At 47.1% G+C, this 16,561-nt stretch overlaps 2 pseudogenes; one reads left to right on the forward strand and one right to left on the reverse strand.

Annotated features, from left to right (window-relative positions):
* Window positions 1-4,326: 4,326 nt before the first annotated feature.
* On the reverse strand, window positions 4,327-5,909 carry LOC117190834 (annotated as a pseudogene).
* LOC117190387 lies at window positions 5,725-12,698 on the forward strand (annotated as a pseudogene).
* Window positions 12,699-16,561: the final 3,863 nt, after the last annotated feature.

A 16,561-nucleotide genomic window follows, 5' to 3' on the forward strand; every position in this document is an offset into this window, starting at 1 on the left:
CGCGAAGGCTTTGTTGCATGCCTCTGTGAACCTGTTCACTAGGCGATCTAGGTCGTCTTTTGTGTCAGGGCATGATGGTGCTTTGGAGGGGAGTAAGTCCTCCAGGGCTGAGCTATATTTTTCCCAGTTGGCTTTCCTGGGATTAATATAGTCCTTAGGTTTCGGACACTCGAGGGATAGTGTGGTCTCGATGTATCTGTGGTCAGAGAAAGAGTGGTCATCAAGGACTTGCCAACTCTTGACTATGTCTAACAGGTTGGAAGACACTAGGGTGATGTCAATAACCTCCTGTCGATTTTTAATTATAAAAGTGGGGTCGTTGCCCCGATTACAAATAAATAGATTTGAGTTGAGGATGAAGCTGAAAAGTGACTCACCCCTTACATTTGTGTTCGAGCTCCCCCATTGAGTGTGGTGAGCGTTGGCATCGCAACCTATTAATAGGTCTATGTCCGACCTCTCGCTGTCGCTGGCTAGTTTGCGAACCAGGTCGTTGGGAGGATCGTTTCCCTCATGGGCCATGTAGGACGACATCAGCCTTAGATGTGTCCCTTTCAGCTCTAGGCTTGCCGCCGTGTTGTCGCTATCGCTATAGTTATGGAGCAGAAAGATATTAAGGTGCTTTCTGGCGAGAATGCAGGTGCGGGATTTACCTTCATGTTGAGCTACAATTATCTTGTACTCCTTCGACCCTAGTCCACAAACCTTGTCTCCCACTATCCAAGGTTCCTGGATCAGGGCTACGTCTGCTCCGCTCTCTTCGAGGCGGAGTATAAGAGCAGCGGATGCCGCCTTACAGTGGTGGAGATTGATCTGAAGGAGCCTCAAGGACATCCTTAGTGTTCTCCACCACTGTAATGTCGGCATCCGGATCATCCTCGACTTCCTCGTGGCAACACATCGCCTCGAAGTCGCATCTCAGCGTGCCATCGGTGGAGTAGCCCTCTGGGTCTATCTCTGTGTGATCGTCGGGTGCTTCGATCTCCGAGGCAGCGTCCTGCTCAACTGGCTTGTCGACAGGACGTGCCTCGGCCGCCGCATCCGACTTGTAGACCTTTACGGTCACAGAGCTGAACCCAAAATTGAGCTCGCCTTTGGCAGCCTCAATCGGGGCCAGCGACTCTTTGTTGAGGACGACCACCGCCTGGTTTGTGGGGCCCTGTGTCGTCTCAACTTTGACCACCTTCCAATCTGCTGTTGGGAGGTGGGGGTTGCATCTTTGCAACATTTTTAGGATGCGCTCCGGCTCCTTCATGGAGGCGGGCACCCAGACTCTCGCCCTTGGTCTACTGGGCACTTCGCTCCAGTCTACAGCGACGAGCTTCGCCCCTGGGTAGACTTCCCCGACTTGCGCTACCGCTGCTTTGTACAGCTGTACGGAGCGCTCGTCTTCACAGGCTACGATTTTTATGCAGCCCTGGTACCAGCCCATGTCTTTGCAGACGGGGGGGGTCCAGGCTGCTTTTCCAGTAGCTCGAAGCAGCGGTCGGCCAGTGCCGCTTCCACCCACTTCCACTGGTTTCTAGGTATCCGGGAGTCCGCGCTGCCTTTGTCCAGGACGCCAATCAGCGTCCTTTCTCTGGCAATCTGCGCGAATGATGTGTTAGGCAGCACTCTGGAGCGCTTCGGTGTCGGCCCCGGAGTCTCTTGTGAGCGCTGCCTTTTTGGCTGAGGGGCTTCCTTCTTCGGTGCTTCCTTGCCAAAGTTCGGCAGCACCTTCGAGGCCCACTCAACCTTCTTTATCCATTTGTCCGTCGGGCTGGACATCTGGCTTGCGTTCTGCCGACGGAGTATATTGCCAGCACTCCTTCTATCGGCATATGTAAAAGATTTGGCTTGGACACTAGTAGATGGTGACTCATCACCCGCCACTTTACCAGCAGGCAGAGCAGCCGCAGGATTGCATAGCCACTCTGCCAAGGTATCGATTTTGGGAGCCAATTCACCACCCACCCCGACACCGGGATGGGACCCCTTTGGGCTCTCCATAGCATCTTCCGCCGCGCAGGTTTTCCCTGCTGATTTGCGGGTCGGGCCAGGCCTTTGGGCCGCTGCCTTCCCCTGTTTGGGATTGCTCCCTGTTGGCATTTGGGGAGTGCCAGACTCATTTTTTTTGTTTTTAAATTCTTCCATTCTTTTCCCACGAGCTGCAGAGAAGGGGTACGGTCCGTCCGGGCAGAGATCCACGTTGCCCGGATAAGGCATACTTAGAACAGGGGGCTGCCAAGTCCCTGAGCTCTCCGTTAACGACTGGGCTAGTTTTATATACCGGGCCCCAAGCCAGGCTGACTCTCGGCACGGGTCGAATAACACTCTTAGTCCGGCCCGGTGTGAGCTGAATGTGGGGGGTTGGGATGTGGGTAGGTAGTGTGTAGGGATAGGGGAGTGTGTGAGCTACTTATACAAGGCGGCACCACAAGCGCATCGTCAGTGTTGCTACTTCGCGAACACCCGCTGGCTGTCCGGGGCTGCTTATTTTCGGTACTCTCCCTAGGGATGTCCGATTATTCGCAGCTGACCTACCTATATGACCTGTATATAGGTAGGTCGTTCGCTATCCGCAACCTGCGACCCGTCCGGTGGCCTCAGCTAGGCCCCCTTTGAGCCCCCTCACGAGCTCATCAGACCAGATTGGGGTATATTAGATTTGTGGTAAAAGTGGATGTGTGTAACGTCCAGAAGGAATCGTTTCCGACCCCATAAAGTATATATATTCTTGATCAGCATCAATAGCCGAGTCGATTGAGCCCTGTCTGTCTGTCCGTCTGTCCGTCCGTCCGTCCGTCCGTCCGTCCGTCCCCTTCAGCGCCTAGTGCTCAAAGACTATAAGAGCTAGAGCAACGATGTTTTGGATCCAGACTTCTGTGATATGTCACTGCTACAAAAATATTTCAAAACTTCGCCCCGCCCACTTCCGCTCCCACAAAGGACGAAAATCTGTGGCATCCACATTTTTAAAGATACGATAAAACCAAAAACGCAGAATCGTAGAGGATGACTATATGTTTTAGAATGTAAGATCTCAACCAGATCGTATAATTATTATAGCCAGAATCAAGAAAACAATTTCATTCTTTCTCGCGCTGTCACTCTCAAACACACAGGTTTCATGGTCGGTTTTGCCAATTGCAAAATATGAGTTCAAGGATCTCAGAACCGATAATAGCCAGAGCAACCAAATTTGGTATCCACACTCCTGTGATATCGGACCTTGACCGTTTCGTGTCCAAATTTCGCCACACCACCTTCCGCCCCCGCAAAGGACGAAAATCTGGGGCATCCACAAATCTCAGAGACTATTAAGGCTAGAGTAACCAAATTTGGTATCCGCACTTCTGTTAGATCTATCTATAAAACGTATATCTCAGAATTTCGCCCCACCCCCTTCCGCCCCCACAAAGAACGAAAATCTTTTGCATCCACAATATTGCAGATTCGAGAAAACTAAAAACGCAGAATCATAGATAACGACCATATCTATCAGATTGCTGAATCTGGACCAGATCAGATAATTTTTATAGCCAAAAGGAACAAATCAATTTGCAGTGGCTACGCAGCGCCCAACGTCACGCTCAGACTGATTTTCTGTCTCTCTCGCACGCACTCTTTGTCGTGTCGTTTAATATTAGCAGCGTCTGCCGGAGGAGAGCCATACTGACTTAGTATCGGGTATAACTGTAGAGTTGCGGTGTCCGCAGCAACTCACAACGTTCCCCCTCGTTTATATTTACAATAAAGTGCAGAGTGCACTCTACATTCATTTGATCCGAGTGTCCATGCAACAGCGGTGGCTTCTGTTCAGGCCTCTGCAGATACATATCTTAAGTGCCTTAGAAACTACAATTTAGAGTAAAGTAACATTGGAGGAAACAACAAATGTTTAAATGTTCCAAAGATCTGTAAGATTCTGTATGAAACTGGAATAAACTCAATTTAAATAAAAATTGTTCTTCTCAGACCATAAATCCTCCGTCGCATCGATATTCATTTATATTTTATGCCTCGACTTTGGCTAATTTGTCAAGCCTTTATTTACTCCAATTGAGTTTCTCCACTCCCACAGCGGTCCCTCGGCAATAAAAGTGAAAGTGACAAATGGTGGGGGCAGACCAGACCAGGCCCATAGAAGCCCTTCAAGACCAGAGTCAGAGCTCAATTAGATTTCATTAAATTGTTGCAACAGCGAACGAAAAGCGAGCACAAATGAAAATGAAAATGAAAATGAAAATGAGAATTAATTGCACTAATCACTTGTGCGCGAATAAACAAATGTTTAGAGCAGCGAACTGCAGTGAACTATAACGAAGTAATTATTGTACCCGGGAGAGGAGAGGGCGAAAAATCGAAAGCTAATCAACTGTCGAATGGTGGCGGGGGGGCGGGCGTCGGAAGAGTAAATAACAAAGACGAATGGGGTTCGGCGTTTGGCGCTCGGCTTCGTATTGAGATTTATCTGGTTTAACAATGCTCTTAAAGCCTCTAGAAACAAACATAATACGCGTAAATTATTAAAAATAATGGGCATTCGTGTGTGTTGAGCTGATGGAGGGATTCATTTTAATAAATTTTTAGGGGTACTGTACGCTTGGTCCTCGGTAAATCGTTCAGCTCCATTTGGCTCTTTGGACGGACTAGCATCTGTACGCATCTCAGAGACTTGAAGCTATTCCATTGCTCCCAGAAAATGACCTGGACATTGTCCATCTCGCCCTTGAAGTACTTGCCATTCAAATTGCTATGGGAAGAGGATATTAACTGAATAATTCGTATGTGTTTGTGTGATACTCAGTGGACGGATGAATTACCTTCGCGAACAGAAGTCGTACCACCAGGCTCCGTGGTGATACTCGGCGCAATTCATATGCGTAAATTCATCGTTATCCCTATCGAAGGTTGAGAATTTCATCTTGTCATGGGTGCGTAACGCGTCGCTGGAATTTCCTTGATAATACCCGAGCTTATGTAGAGCTCATGAGGCTGGGAGCTGGTCAGGCGGTGCAGTTTTTTGAGGCCAATAAAGAACTCCCCGTTGAGCTTGCCAAACCCTTTTCCTGTACTGATCCCAGTTGCGATAGAAGTTCACAGAGCCATCCAGTCGACGGTGAATAGCCATCCATCCAGGACCGGCGGCCGTGAGACCCTCACAGGACACCAGAAAGGGCAGGAACCCTGGCAAATGGATCAAATGAATCCCAGACGACATGCCGTAGGGCATACAAGAGGTGGTGGCTGCCTCCCAGTCTGCCAACAGGTCGTCCTTCTTCTCCCTGAATTTACCTTCAAAATATACGACTTTGGCTCTCAGATGATCGATCAATGCCGCACTGGAGGTGTTCTGTTTTCTTAAATCAGTCAACACGTGCTGTTTCCTCTTCAATCTGGTCTCGTAGACCTTGACCTTCTGCTCGAGTTCCTTGATTTGATCCGCCTTTTCCTTCAGTTTGGCTGTATATTCTGTGAGATTCTCAAATCTCTTCAGTAGATCGTCGTCAGTGTGTTCCTTGGTTTGAAGCTTGTTTATTTCATTTCCTCTGTCTTTGATAGTGGCTGCACTCTCTGCTATTTTACCCATATAAACGTCCAATAAATCATCCAGATCTCCTTTGCTAATGCGAATGGTTTTGTGCTGATCAATGTGGACTTCTGCCAACGTGCACGGCTGTGACATTGGCAGTGGACATGCTACTTGACGGTACTACTTCAGTTTTGTTCTTCAAGTCTATAATGGCAGCCTTGGTTGGCTTAAGCTTGGGGGTGGCCTCAAAGGACCAAGGTACAGCCAAAAGAATCAGCAGTAAAACGAAATAGTTTTCCATTGTGAGTCGTATTCTCCGAACCATGCACATTGCAATCAAAATTAAACTGAGATCGCCAACGAAATAAATTAACTGCATTTTGAATAAATTAACTGTTCAAATCCGGAAGCTAATGCAAAGTTGTTTGCTGATAAGAATTACTGCACTTCCAAGCCGCACTTGAACTTGAAAGTGTACTTGTACAGCTGCGTTTGATTCGTTTGTTAACCATAGCTGGGCTTAAATTTAAAGTTTATTTTAAATAAAAATATTTAAATTATTTTAATATATTATTTAAATACATTTTTTTTTTTTAAATTGTTGTTTTTTTCATTCACTTTCATACTTTGCGCTCTACTTAAAGCAGGTTGGCAGTCCAGCAGCATTTCATTCGAGGTGCAGTTTTTCAGCAGTTGGCAGTTTTCCCGTTTATCGATAGCAACAATAAAATACCCTTCTGGAATATTTAAACCTATTTCAACGATTTCTTTCTACAGAGACCAAGAATAATCATGCATGAATATGTCTAACACATATCAATTTGAGAAAATTTCTTCATCAATTTTAAAAACATTTTGGAAAACAGGGTATACAAAGGGCTATACACGCATCATGTCTTTAAATACCAGCAACACTGCGACTGTTTTTTTGTTGAACTATTTTGTTTAAACCTTGTTTAAGTCAAAATACAACAAAAGCAAGGACTAATACCTTCTTTTAGACAAGATCCAATAAAAGCAAGTGTTTAAAATAAACTAGTCAATTCGCAAATAGATTCACTAATCGGATAAAATTATGTGGGCATGGCTTAATGTTCTATATAGCTAGTAATATTCCACGGAATATCATAAACGAGGAATATGTATGTAAAATAGAACTTGAATTCGTCAGTATATTTACGGTATATTATTTAAATGCCAATTTTTTGGCAATTTATTTATTCAACTCTTGGAATTTATTATCTTATCTGATCAAATACTTGTTCAATACAAAATATCGGTGGAACAAAGTTCAATTAAAACAAAGGTGAGGCGAGACATTTGACGGTCAACCTGCGCGTCCATCGCGGTGTTTTCCGCACACGGAGAACGGTGACTGGAAAAAAAATGTAAATCCCCTAAGCTAGTAGCTGGCCACATCCAGAAAAACCTACTGTGTAATTATAGCCACGTCAGCAATCATCTTAGTTGGCGAGCTTGTGCCTGCATATGCAAATACATATGTAGCTGTTGAACTGAATTCTCGGATTTGTTTACACTCCTACAGATCAATCGAGGAGGGCGGAAAACGAGCTATATTTATGTGCAATACAGTCGAGCTAGCCCGCCAGCAGGCAATGGCCGTGAGGAAGTTCTCAAATCTCAAAGTGGGGTTCTTTGTGGGGGAGCAGGGCGTCGACGACTGGTCGAAGATAAGATGGAGCCACGAAATAAGCGATAGCCAAGTTAGTGTCGAGCTCATGACGCCTCATCAAACCAATATGCATTTCTGATATTCGTTTATATAGAACGGATGCACTAGTATTTGTGCTTCCAAGTGCTTTACAAATTTGGCCCTGACTTTTTTTCTAATTGAATTTTCTTATATCTTGCAACGACAATAGGTTCTGGTGGGCACAGCCCAAGTCATGTTGAATATGGTCACCCAGAAGTACTTGGAGCTGAGCTCTGTGAGCATCGTGATTATAGACGAGTGCCACCATGGCACTGGCCACCATCCCTACCATGAGTTCATGCATCTGTTTTAACTCGCTGACCGAAACACGCCACTGCCGCGCGTTTTGGGACTGACGGGTGTACTCATTAAAGGCAACGAATTTAAGCTGGTCGCTCAAAAGCTCAGAGAGCTGGAGACGACCTACAGAAGCAATATCATCACCGTGTCCGACACGGAGGAATTGAAAAACGTGATGCTGTGAGACCTTTTAAGTCCTTTCCATAGAAGAAATCACGCTATAGCAGTTCTGTTTATTTTTTGCAGCTACTCCACCAAACCAAGGGAGTGTTTAGTGACTTATCCAGACCAAGTGGGGAGCCTTGTGATCGGGCACGCCATACATAGATGCATTGAGCACTTTTACGTACGCCTAGACGATTTGGAGATTGGCAAACAGCCTACGCGCTATTCCAAGGGACTGTCGACCCCCCGCGATCCGCACAAGAAAGGATATATAAAGACTCTGCTCAACGACTTCCAGTACCAGCTGGAGCACTACGGCGTATATGCGGCAGCCATGGCCATAGTATCGGTGATTCTAGAGTTTGAAATCAAGCTGCATCAGTCGGAAACCCTTGCCCTGACCCACATATATAAGTTGGCCATCTGTCTGTGTAACCGGATCAATCACATGCTAAAAAAAGAGCTTCGCGATTTGGTCGACGATGATACGGAACCCGATGACGCAGTCCACACGGAGGAAACCATGAACTTTTCGACTCCCAAGGTGCAGAGATTTTTGCATTACGTGCAGAAAACGTTCTCGGGCAAGGATGCCAAGGATATTTGCTGCTTGGTCTTCGTTGAGCGCCGGTATACGAGCAAATGCATATACCAATTGTTGAAGAAGTTCATTGCGGTTATTCCGGCGCTGCGCGATGTTCTCGTGCCGCAGTTTATGGTGGGCCGCAACTCAGTTTCAGCGGATTGTGAGAGCGTCCTGGAGCGCAAGTGGCAAAAGTCGGTACGTTATGCCTCGGGCCTCAGCACAGAACATTATATTAAAAGTATATTATTCTCCCCTGTCGCAATCCCCATCAAAGGCCATTCATCAATTTAGGGATGGCGAAGCCAACCTGATGGTCTGTTCGAGCGTTCTAGAGGAAGGCATCGATGTAAAGGCCTGCAATTACGTGTTGATCTTGGATCCTTTAAAGACATTTAACATGTACGTGCAGACGAAGGGGAGGGCTCGATCCAAGGAGGCCCAGTTTGTGCTTTTTTCCTCAGAGCTTGACCGCATAAAAACCAACCAACAAATCAATCAATATCGCCAAGCCCATACCGACATCGGAAAGTATTTAAAGGATCGCGTCCTGGATCGGTCCGAACCCCTGATGCAAGAGATAGCCGATCACTTCCACGAATTGATCCCACCATTTATAAACGAAAAAGGTGCCGTGCTGCTGCCTAGCAGTGCCCTGATGCTGCTCCACCGCTACTGCCAGAGCCTGCCCTCGGATGCATTCGGCTTTGTGGAGCCCTGGATCACACTTATCAGTTGGGACCAGAAGCGGGAACTCTTTGGCACACAGGCCGCAAGCAAAGAAGTCGTCTCTATCGAACTTCCACTCAGCTCGTCCGTGCGGGATAAAATTTATGTAAGCCCAAAATGGACTACCCAGCGTCGACAGTCAGTAATCATGTTCGAATCATTCCAGAGCGATCCCATGACTTCCGTTAAGGCGGCAAAAATATCGGCAGCCTTTAAGACCTGCATTAAACTGTACTCCACGGGGGAGCTCAACGAGCGTTTCCTACCCGTCACGCCTAAGGACCGGGTGACGGCGATAACCGACTTTCACTTTGACCACTGGAAGAAATACAGCGACGATGGTGAGTCTTATTCAATCAAAATTCTGTTTAATCATTCTCCTCCTTGGGTGCTTTTAGTTATCGATACGGTAAACAAGCAGAAACTCAAGCCGGAGACACAAACTACCTTCAAGACATCTTGTCCGACGGAGTTCTACGATTGCCGGCCACGGGTGGGTGAAGTCTGTTATGCCTATGAGATCATTTTGGAGCCGCAGTTCGAGCGCAACGACTACACAGAGCACATCCACGACAACATGCTGTCGGGTAGGAACTTTGCGTTGCTGCTGAGGAAGCAGCTGCCGCCTCTCTCGAAGATGCCGCTGTTCTGCAACCAGGGCCCATTGCATGTGCAGGTTAGGGAGCACCCGCGAGAGCTGGTTATTGCAAGTGCGGAGCAGCTGGAGCAACTGCATCAGTTCCATGGAATGCTGTTCCGCGATCTGTTGAAGATCTGGCATCCCTGCTTTGTACTGGATCGTCGAGGCAAGGACAACTCCTACCTGATCGTGCCTCTAGCCGTGGGCGCAGAGTATCAGAATGTGGTGGACTGGCCGCTGGTCCGTCAGTTCCAGCGTCTGCCCACCCCGAAGCCTGTCAGTGTGAAGCAGCGCAAGGAACAGCGAGCGCCGCGTCCAGAGGACTATGAGGGGAAAATTGTGACTCAGTGGTATGCCAATTTCGCGAGCAAGCGAATGCTCGTGCACAAGGTGCGCAGTGACCTGACTCCGAGCAGCCTGATGGAAAGCAACCACCAGAACACGAGCTATGGCGAGTTCACCACGTCCAAGTATGGCGATGACATCGAAGGAATTGTTCGCATGGACCAGTTCCTGATCGAGGTGCGCGAGCTTACGGAGCAACTGAACTTCTATGTCCAGCAGCGGGGCAAGACGTCGGCCCAGAGCAAGGCCAGGGTCAAGATCATCCTCATTCCGGAGCTCTGATTTAATTTCGATTTCCCCGGCGACCTCTGGATAAAAGCAGTGTTTCTACCCAGCATCTTGAACCGGCTCCACTTCATGCTGCATTCTGAGGCATTACGACAACGCTTCAATACCTACCTGGGGCTGCAACATCTGCCTCAAAATGGAGTTGACTATAGGCCAAAGCTCTTGGAGATCGACTGGTCGTTGCGCCGCAATGTGGATTCCCATGGCAATGCCGTTCCCAATGATTATGAAGAAGGGTCACGCTCCATTCTGGAGCCCCTACCCATCAAAGAAGTAGAGATTGGGATGAAGACACTGCAGATACGCGACTTACAACATTCGTGGCAGCAGTACCTGGAACCTGTAGACCTACCCCGGAACATCATGTCCGCCTATACCGTGGAGTTGAACTATTACAACAATTTTATATCCGGCCAAGTGGCGTCTCTCGACAAAATGGAGCAGGACGACAGGGAGTTCTGGCTGGAGACGCAGTTCAAGATGCCTAAAGGGAACATCTATGAGACCAGGAGTCCAGCAATTCCCCCTGCCGCCCGGCCTGCCCTGCTCCCGCCGACCAGCTCAGCTCCCAAACCACAGTCGTTGAATGTGTTGCCGGTTCTGATGAAGAGCGTCTCCGATGATCACATCACTCCGGCCCACCAGGGTGAGTTCCTGGCGGCCATCACCACAGCGGGATCTGCCGATGTTTATGATATGGAGCGAGCGGAGCTGTTGGGTGACTCGTTTCTCAAGATGAGTGCCAGTCTTTACCTGGCCAGCAGGTATCCCGACTGGAACGAAGGCACGCCCTTGCAGGTCAAGTCGAGGCTGGTGTCCAACAAGAACCTGATGTATTGACTCAGGGAGACGGATATTCCCAGTCGTATTAGCTGCAGTCTGTTCGACCCCAGAGTAACGTGGCTTCCGCCCAGCATTAATCTGCCCGAAGATGTCTTGGATGTGTGGACGGAGCAGCCGAGCTTTGCCAAACTGATTGGTCCCCATAATCTCTTCAATCTGGCCCTTAGTGACGAGGAGATTCTGGCAGGTCGTTGCAACGAGGATACCTATCGTCGCTTTGTGCAAGGTTGCAAGAGCAATCAGCAAGGCTATTATCCCGGCCGGGACTTCTCCTCCGGCGTGAACTACTTCTTTGGTGAGGTCGCTCTTCAGAACAAGGTGGTGGCTGACACTCTGGAGGCCCTTCTGGGAGTCGTTGTGAGAAACTATGGATTGCAACATGGCTTCCGCATGCTGGAATACTTCGGCATTTGCAAGCCGGACGTTGATAAGCCATTGTCGCAGCTGCTCGATCTTCAGTAGAAGAGCACCAAGATGCGAGCCAACGCGAGCCCTGACGATATTGATGGCTTCCTGATCAAGCACTCCTATTTAGAGCAGAATCTGGGCTACGAATTCCGGGATCGGGGCTACCTCTTGCAGGCCCTGACGCATCCGTCATTTCCCACCAATCGCTTGACCGGCTGCTACCAGGAGCTGGAGTTCATTGGCGATGCCATACTCGATTTTCTCATCTCTGCATACATTTTCTTAAACAATACCAAGCTGCGTCCGGGCGAGCTCACGGATCTGCGCTCGGCATTGGTCAATAACATGACACTGGGATGCATCTGCGTGCGCCACAAACTGCACCTCTTCATTCTGGCAGAGAACGCGTTGCTATCTGAGACCATCAGCAAGTTTGTGAAATTCCAAGGGAGCCAGGGACACAGAGTCACGAATCATGTACGTTTTCTGATCGAGGAGAGAGATGTGCAGCCCGTTATTCTGGACTTGGACGATGAAGTGGAGATGGCCATGGAAAATGAGTCGGAAGACGGTCCACGCATCGGTGCTTTCAACTTGGCGCAAAACGTAGATGTCCCCAAGGCTTTAGGCGATGTCCTGGATGCCCTTATCGCGGCCGTCTACCTGGATTGCCGGGATCTGCAGACAACCTGGCAGATGATCTACCATTTGTTTGAGCCCGAGCTGAAGGAATTCTCCCAGAATATACCCATCAGCCCGATTCGTCAGCTCCATGAGCACAAGCTGGCCAATCCCGTCTACGGTCCGCCCCTGGTAGACAAGGACGTTGTGATGATGTACTGCCAGTTCACCTGCATGGAGAAGACCATTCGGGACACTGGTTTCGGCTCCAACAAGGACCAAGCCAAATTGGCTGCTGCCAAGAGCGCTCTTCAGAAATTGGCTAAATGTGATGCATAATCCATAGAACTACATACCATTGACCGTGACCCACAAAGTCTAAGCCTGACACCCATTCTGAATATGTACAATTAATTAAATGGGTGTGATGCTTAGACTTTTATTGGTCACTGTATTATTTGTAAGCTTTTCATGAACAAAAAAGCATTTTTACCAATTTGTTATACCTTTTTAAAAATTATTTTAATATGTAAAATAAAATCGCTATGTACCGCGTGGGCTCGTTTTAGCTAGATTTACAATGGGCTAGATGGGCGGGCACTATCGTCAACGACGTCAATGTCATTTTTATACCCGATACTCAAAATGAGTATTGGGGTATATTAGATTTGTGGTAAAAGTGGATGTGTGTAACGTCCAGAAGGAATCGTTTCCGACCCCATAAAGTATATATATTCTTGATCAGCATCAATAGCCGAGTCGATTGAGCCCTGTCTGTCTGTCCGTCTGTCCGTCCGTCCGTCCCCTTCAGCGCCTAGTGCTCAAAGACTATAAGAGCTAGAGTAACGATGTCTTGGATCCAGACTTCTGTGATATGTCACTGCTACAAAAATATTTCAAAACTTCGCCCCGCCCACTTCCGCTCCCACAAAGGACGAAAATCTGTGGCATCCCCATTTTTAAAGATACGATAAAACCAAAAACGCAGAATCGTAGAGGATGACTATATGTTTTAGAATGTAAGATCTCAACCAGATCGTATAATTATTATAGCCAGAATCAAGAAAACAATTTCATTCTTTCTCGCGCTGTCTCTCTCTAACACACAGGTTTCATGGTCGGTTTTGCCAATTGCAAAATATGAGTTCAAGGATCTCAGAACCGATAATAGCCAGAGCAACCAAATTTGGTATCCACACTCCTGTGATATCGGACCTTGACCGTTTCGTGTCCAAATTTCGCCACACCACCTTCCGCCCCCGCAAAGGACGAAAATCTGGGGCATCCACAAATCTCAGAGACTATTAAGGCTAGAGTAACCAAATTTGGTATCCGCACTTCTGTTGGATCTCACTATAAAACGTATATCTCAGAATTTCGCCCCACCCCCTTCCGCCCCCACAAAGGACGAAAATCTGTTGCATCCACAATATTGCAGATTCGAGAAAACTAAAAACGCAGAATCATAGATAACGACCATATCTATCGGATTGCTGAATCTGGACCAGATCAGATAATTTTTATAGCCAAAAGGAACAAATCAATTTGCAGTGGCTACGCAGCGCCCAACGTCACGCTCAGACTGATTTTCTGTCTCTCTCGCACGCACTCTTTGTCGTGTCGTTTAATATTAGCAGCGTCTGCCGGAGGAGAGCCATACTGACTTAGTATCAGGTATAACTGTAGAGTTGCGGTGTCCGCAGCAACTCAAAACGTTCCCCCTCGTTTATATTTACAATAAAGTGCAGAGTGCACTTTACATTCATTTGATCCGAGTGTCCATGCAACAGCGGTGGCTTCTGTTCAGGCCTCTGCAGATACATATATTAAGTGCCTTAGAAACTACAAATTAGAGTAAAGTAACATTGGAGGAAACAACAAATGCTTAAATGTTCCAAAGATCTGTAAGATTCTGTATGAAACTGGAATAAACTCAATTTAAATAAAAATTGTTCTTCTCAGACCATAAATCCTCCGTCGCATCGATATTCATTTATATTTTATGCCTCGACTTTGGCTAATTTGTCAAGCCTTTATTTACTCCAATTGAGTTTCTCCACTCCCACAGCGGTCCTGTAACGAGTAACGAAGAGAATCTTCGCACGATGAAGCTGGTGGTCGGCTAACTGAGAAGGAGTACGCGCTCGCTTCCACGGCTGATCTCTGGTCGGAAATGGGGATGGGTTCTTTAGGGTAACCCTCCAGTTAGGTTGCTTCGCTCCTGCTGGTATTATTTTATTAAAATTCGCGTACTCTTTTTGGTAATGGGAGGGGGACAGACAAGGAAAGGATCGTTAGGGGTACGGAAAGTATAGTGGGGCAAAGATAGTGCAGAGAAGGAGTAGGGATCTACCACCGCGGCGGACATCTCTGTTTTGCTGGCACGGAGTCGTGCCACGCCCACCCTACCATGATCCTGAAAGAGCCAATAATAATATCAGGATCCCTGGAGTGTCCGGTATTGGTCATCCTATTTCGCTCACGAGCGGCATGGTTCCCCCAAATGCGGTAACGTCTAGCACATATTCATCTTAACAATCATTTTATTAGAAACTATATTCAGATACTATATTCATGTTACAAGAAAAAAGAAACACTAACCGAGAACTCCAAGACAAGACTAAATTGACAAAAGGAGGAACGAAAAGCGTCACAAGAGATATAGCTATTATTACTAGGGAATATTTAGATAAATAAATACGATAAGTGTAAATAGTTATAAGTGCATATACGATATTTTATAGCGCGATATAAACTAATGATTTTTCCTTAGATAGAAAGATAATACTATAGCGCAATATAGGTACACATGTCCCAGCACATCGGCTTCAGGGAGTAGTTGGACATACTATTCGTTCTACCAAGCGTATTGTAAAGGCAGAAGGCCAATCAGCTGTGACTACTTTAAAAGTGTGAGGTCAACGACCGACAAACAGCTCTAGCAAAAAAGAACGAAGCTTTTGCCACGCTCGCGGAATTTTGGGAGGCAATAAAATGTAATGTTGTTGGTATATTATAAAGCTCACTCAGTTTTTGTTTGTGTTCCCGCGGCGAAAGATCTTTCGTAGCTGGGCGTGTGGCTGTGTGTGGGTGCATTAAACTTTTACCTGCAAACCAAAAACAAAATCGTACAGCGCGTGCTGCATGGCATAAGCTCGCGGAGGGGACCCGGCCGAGCGGACGCTTTTAAGCTCAAACTTTTAAGCTTTTATCAAATGCATTTTCAAACTTTCCATGTGTTGGTGGGTTTTTTTTCTGGTTTTTTTTTCTGTTACAATTAACACTAAGTATATCCAACTACACAAAAACAGACATATCAACGGACTGCGAGGTTCAAGGGAATGCGAGTCACGGTGGGATCTTACTGTCCTCAGTGGCTTTCAGTGGGCGGTGTATACATATGTATGTGAGCACATCTCTTACAGTTTTCATTCAGCCTACATAATGACACTAACGTGCACATAAGACAAACGCTGGCCTCCACTGCACTTTAAATAAACGTTTGGAACAGCTAGGCCGAATCACGAGACGAACAAGAGAGGCGATACCACTAGGGGTCGCCGGGAGGTTATGTACACACGTGGTGCACTATTTTTTCCCGCCCGGTAGGAACATTTAAGCGGCTTCGGGCCTACGCTGACTGCCAGCACCGGTTTCCGTTTCTTGGCCCGGTTTTGAATGCGAAACGGTTACGCCACTTCGCCGCACTAAGCCCGTTCAGACGGCTGTCCTCGTCTCGCGCAGCCAAAGTTCACTGCCCGCGACTTGGTGGATCAGCTGGTTCGTAGTGCGGGGGCTTAAAGCTCGGGCTGCAGCTTTTGGATAATTCCCAAACTAAGTGCCGATTCTAATGTGGAATTTGAAAATACTGATCAGGCTACTTTTTCTAACAGTTACTCCATGCACATATTTACCCGGTTGGAACTGGCACTGCGAAAATAGGGGGATGGGGTTGAGGTGCTAATTCCTTCTTTCTCCAGGTGTTTTTTTTTTTTTTTTTTTTGTGTTGGGGCTGCTCACCTCCAAGCGGAAACTACAGAAAAAGTCGGAAAATCTAACTTCGAGGCTCCTAGCACTGTCGAAGGCCGGTACTCACGTTTTCGATTAGAGCCCAATCTGCTTTCTTGGGTTCTTTTTTCCCGATCGAGTGCACTTTGGTTTCACACCACGGTTATTTACGGCGGTTTAATTTTATTTTTATTATTTTTTTTTCTCACCGCGCAACTGAATGCTTGTACGGCCACGAGGAGAAAGAAAGATTTGGGCGGATCTACTGACCAACAAAAATTTTGTTCTCCGGATCTGCCTTTGCACGATCCTTCGCCATTCACCTTGAATGGTTATGGACATGGTGGGGAGATTTTTTGTTCGTTTTTAAGCATATTCTTAATGTCAACCCTAGATGGCGCT

Source organism: Drosophila miranda (genome assembly GCF_003369915.1).
Source record: "Drosophila miranda strain MSH22 chromosome Y unlocalized genomic scaffold, D.miranda_PacBio2.1 Contig_Y1_pilon, whole genome shotgun sequence".
Taxonomy (NCBI): Eukaryota; Metazoa; Arthropoda; class Insecta; order Diptera; family Drosophilidae; genus Drosophila; species Drosophila miranda.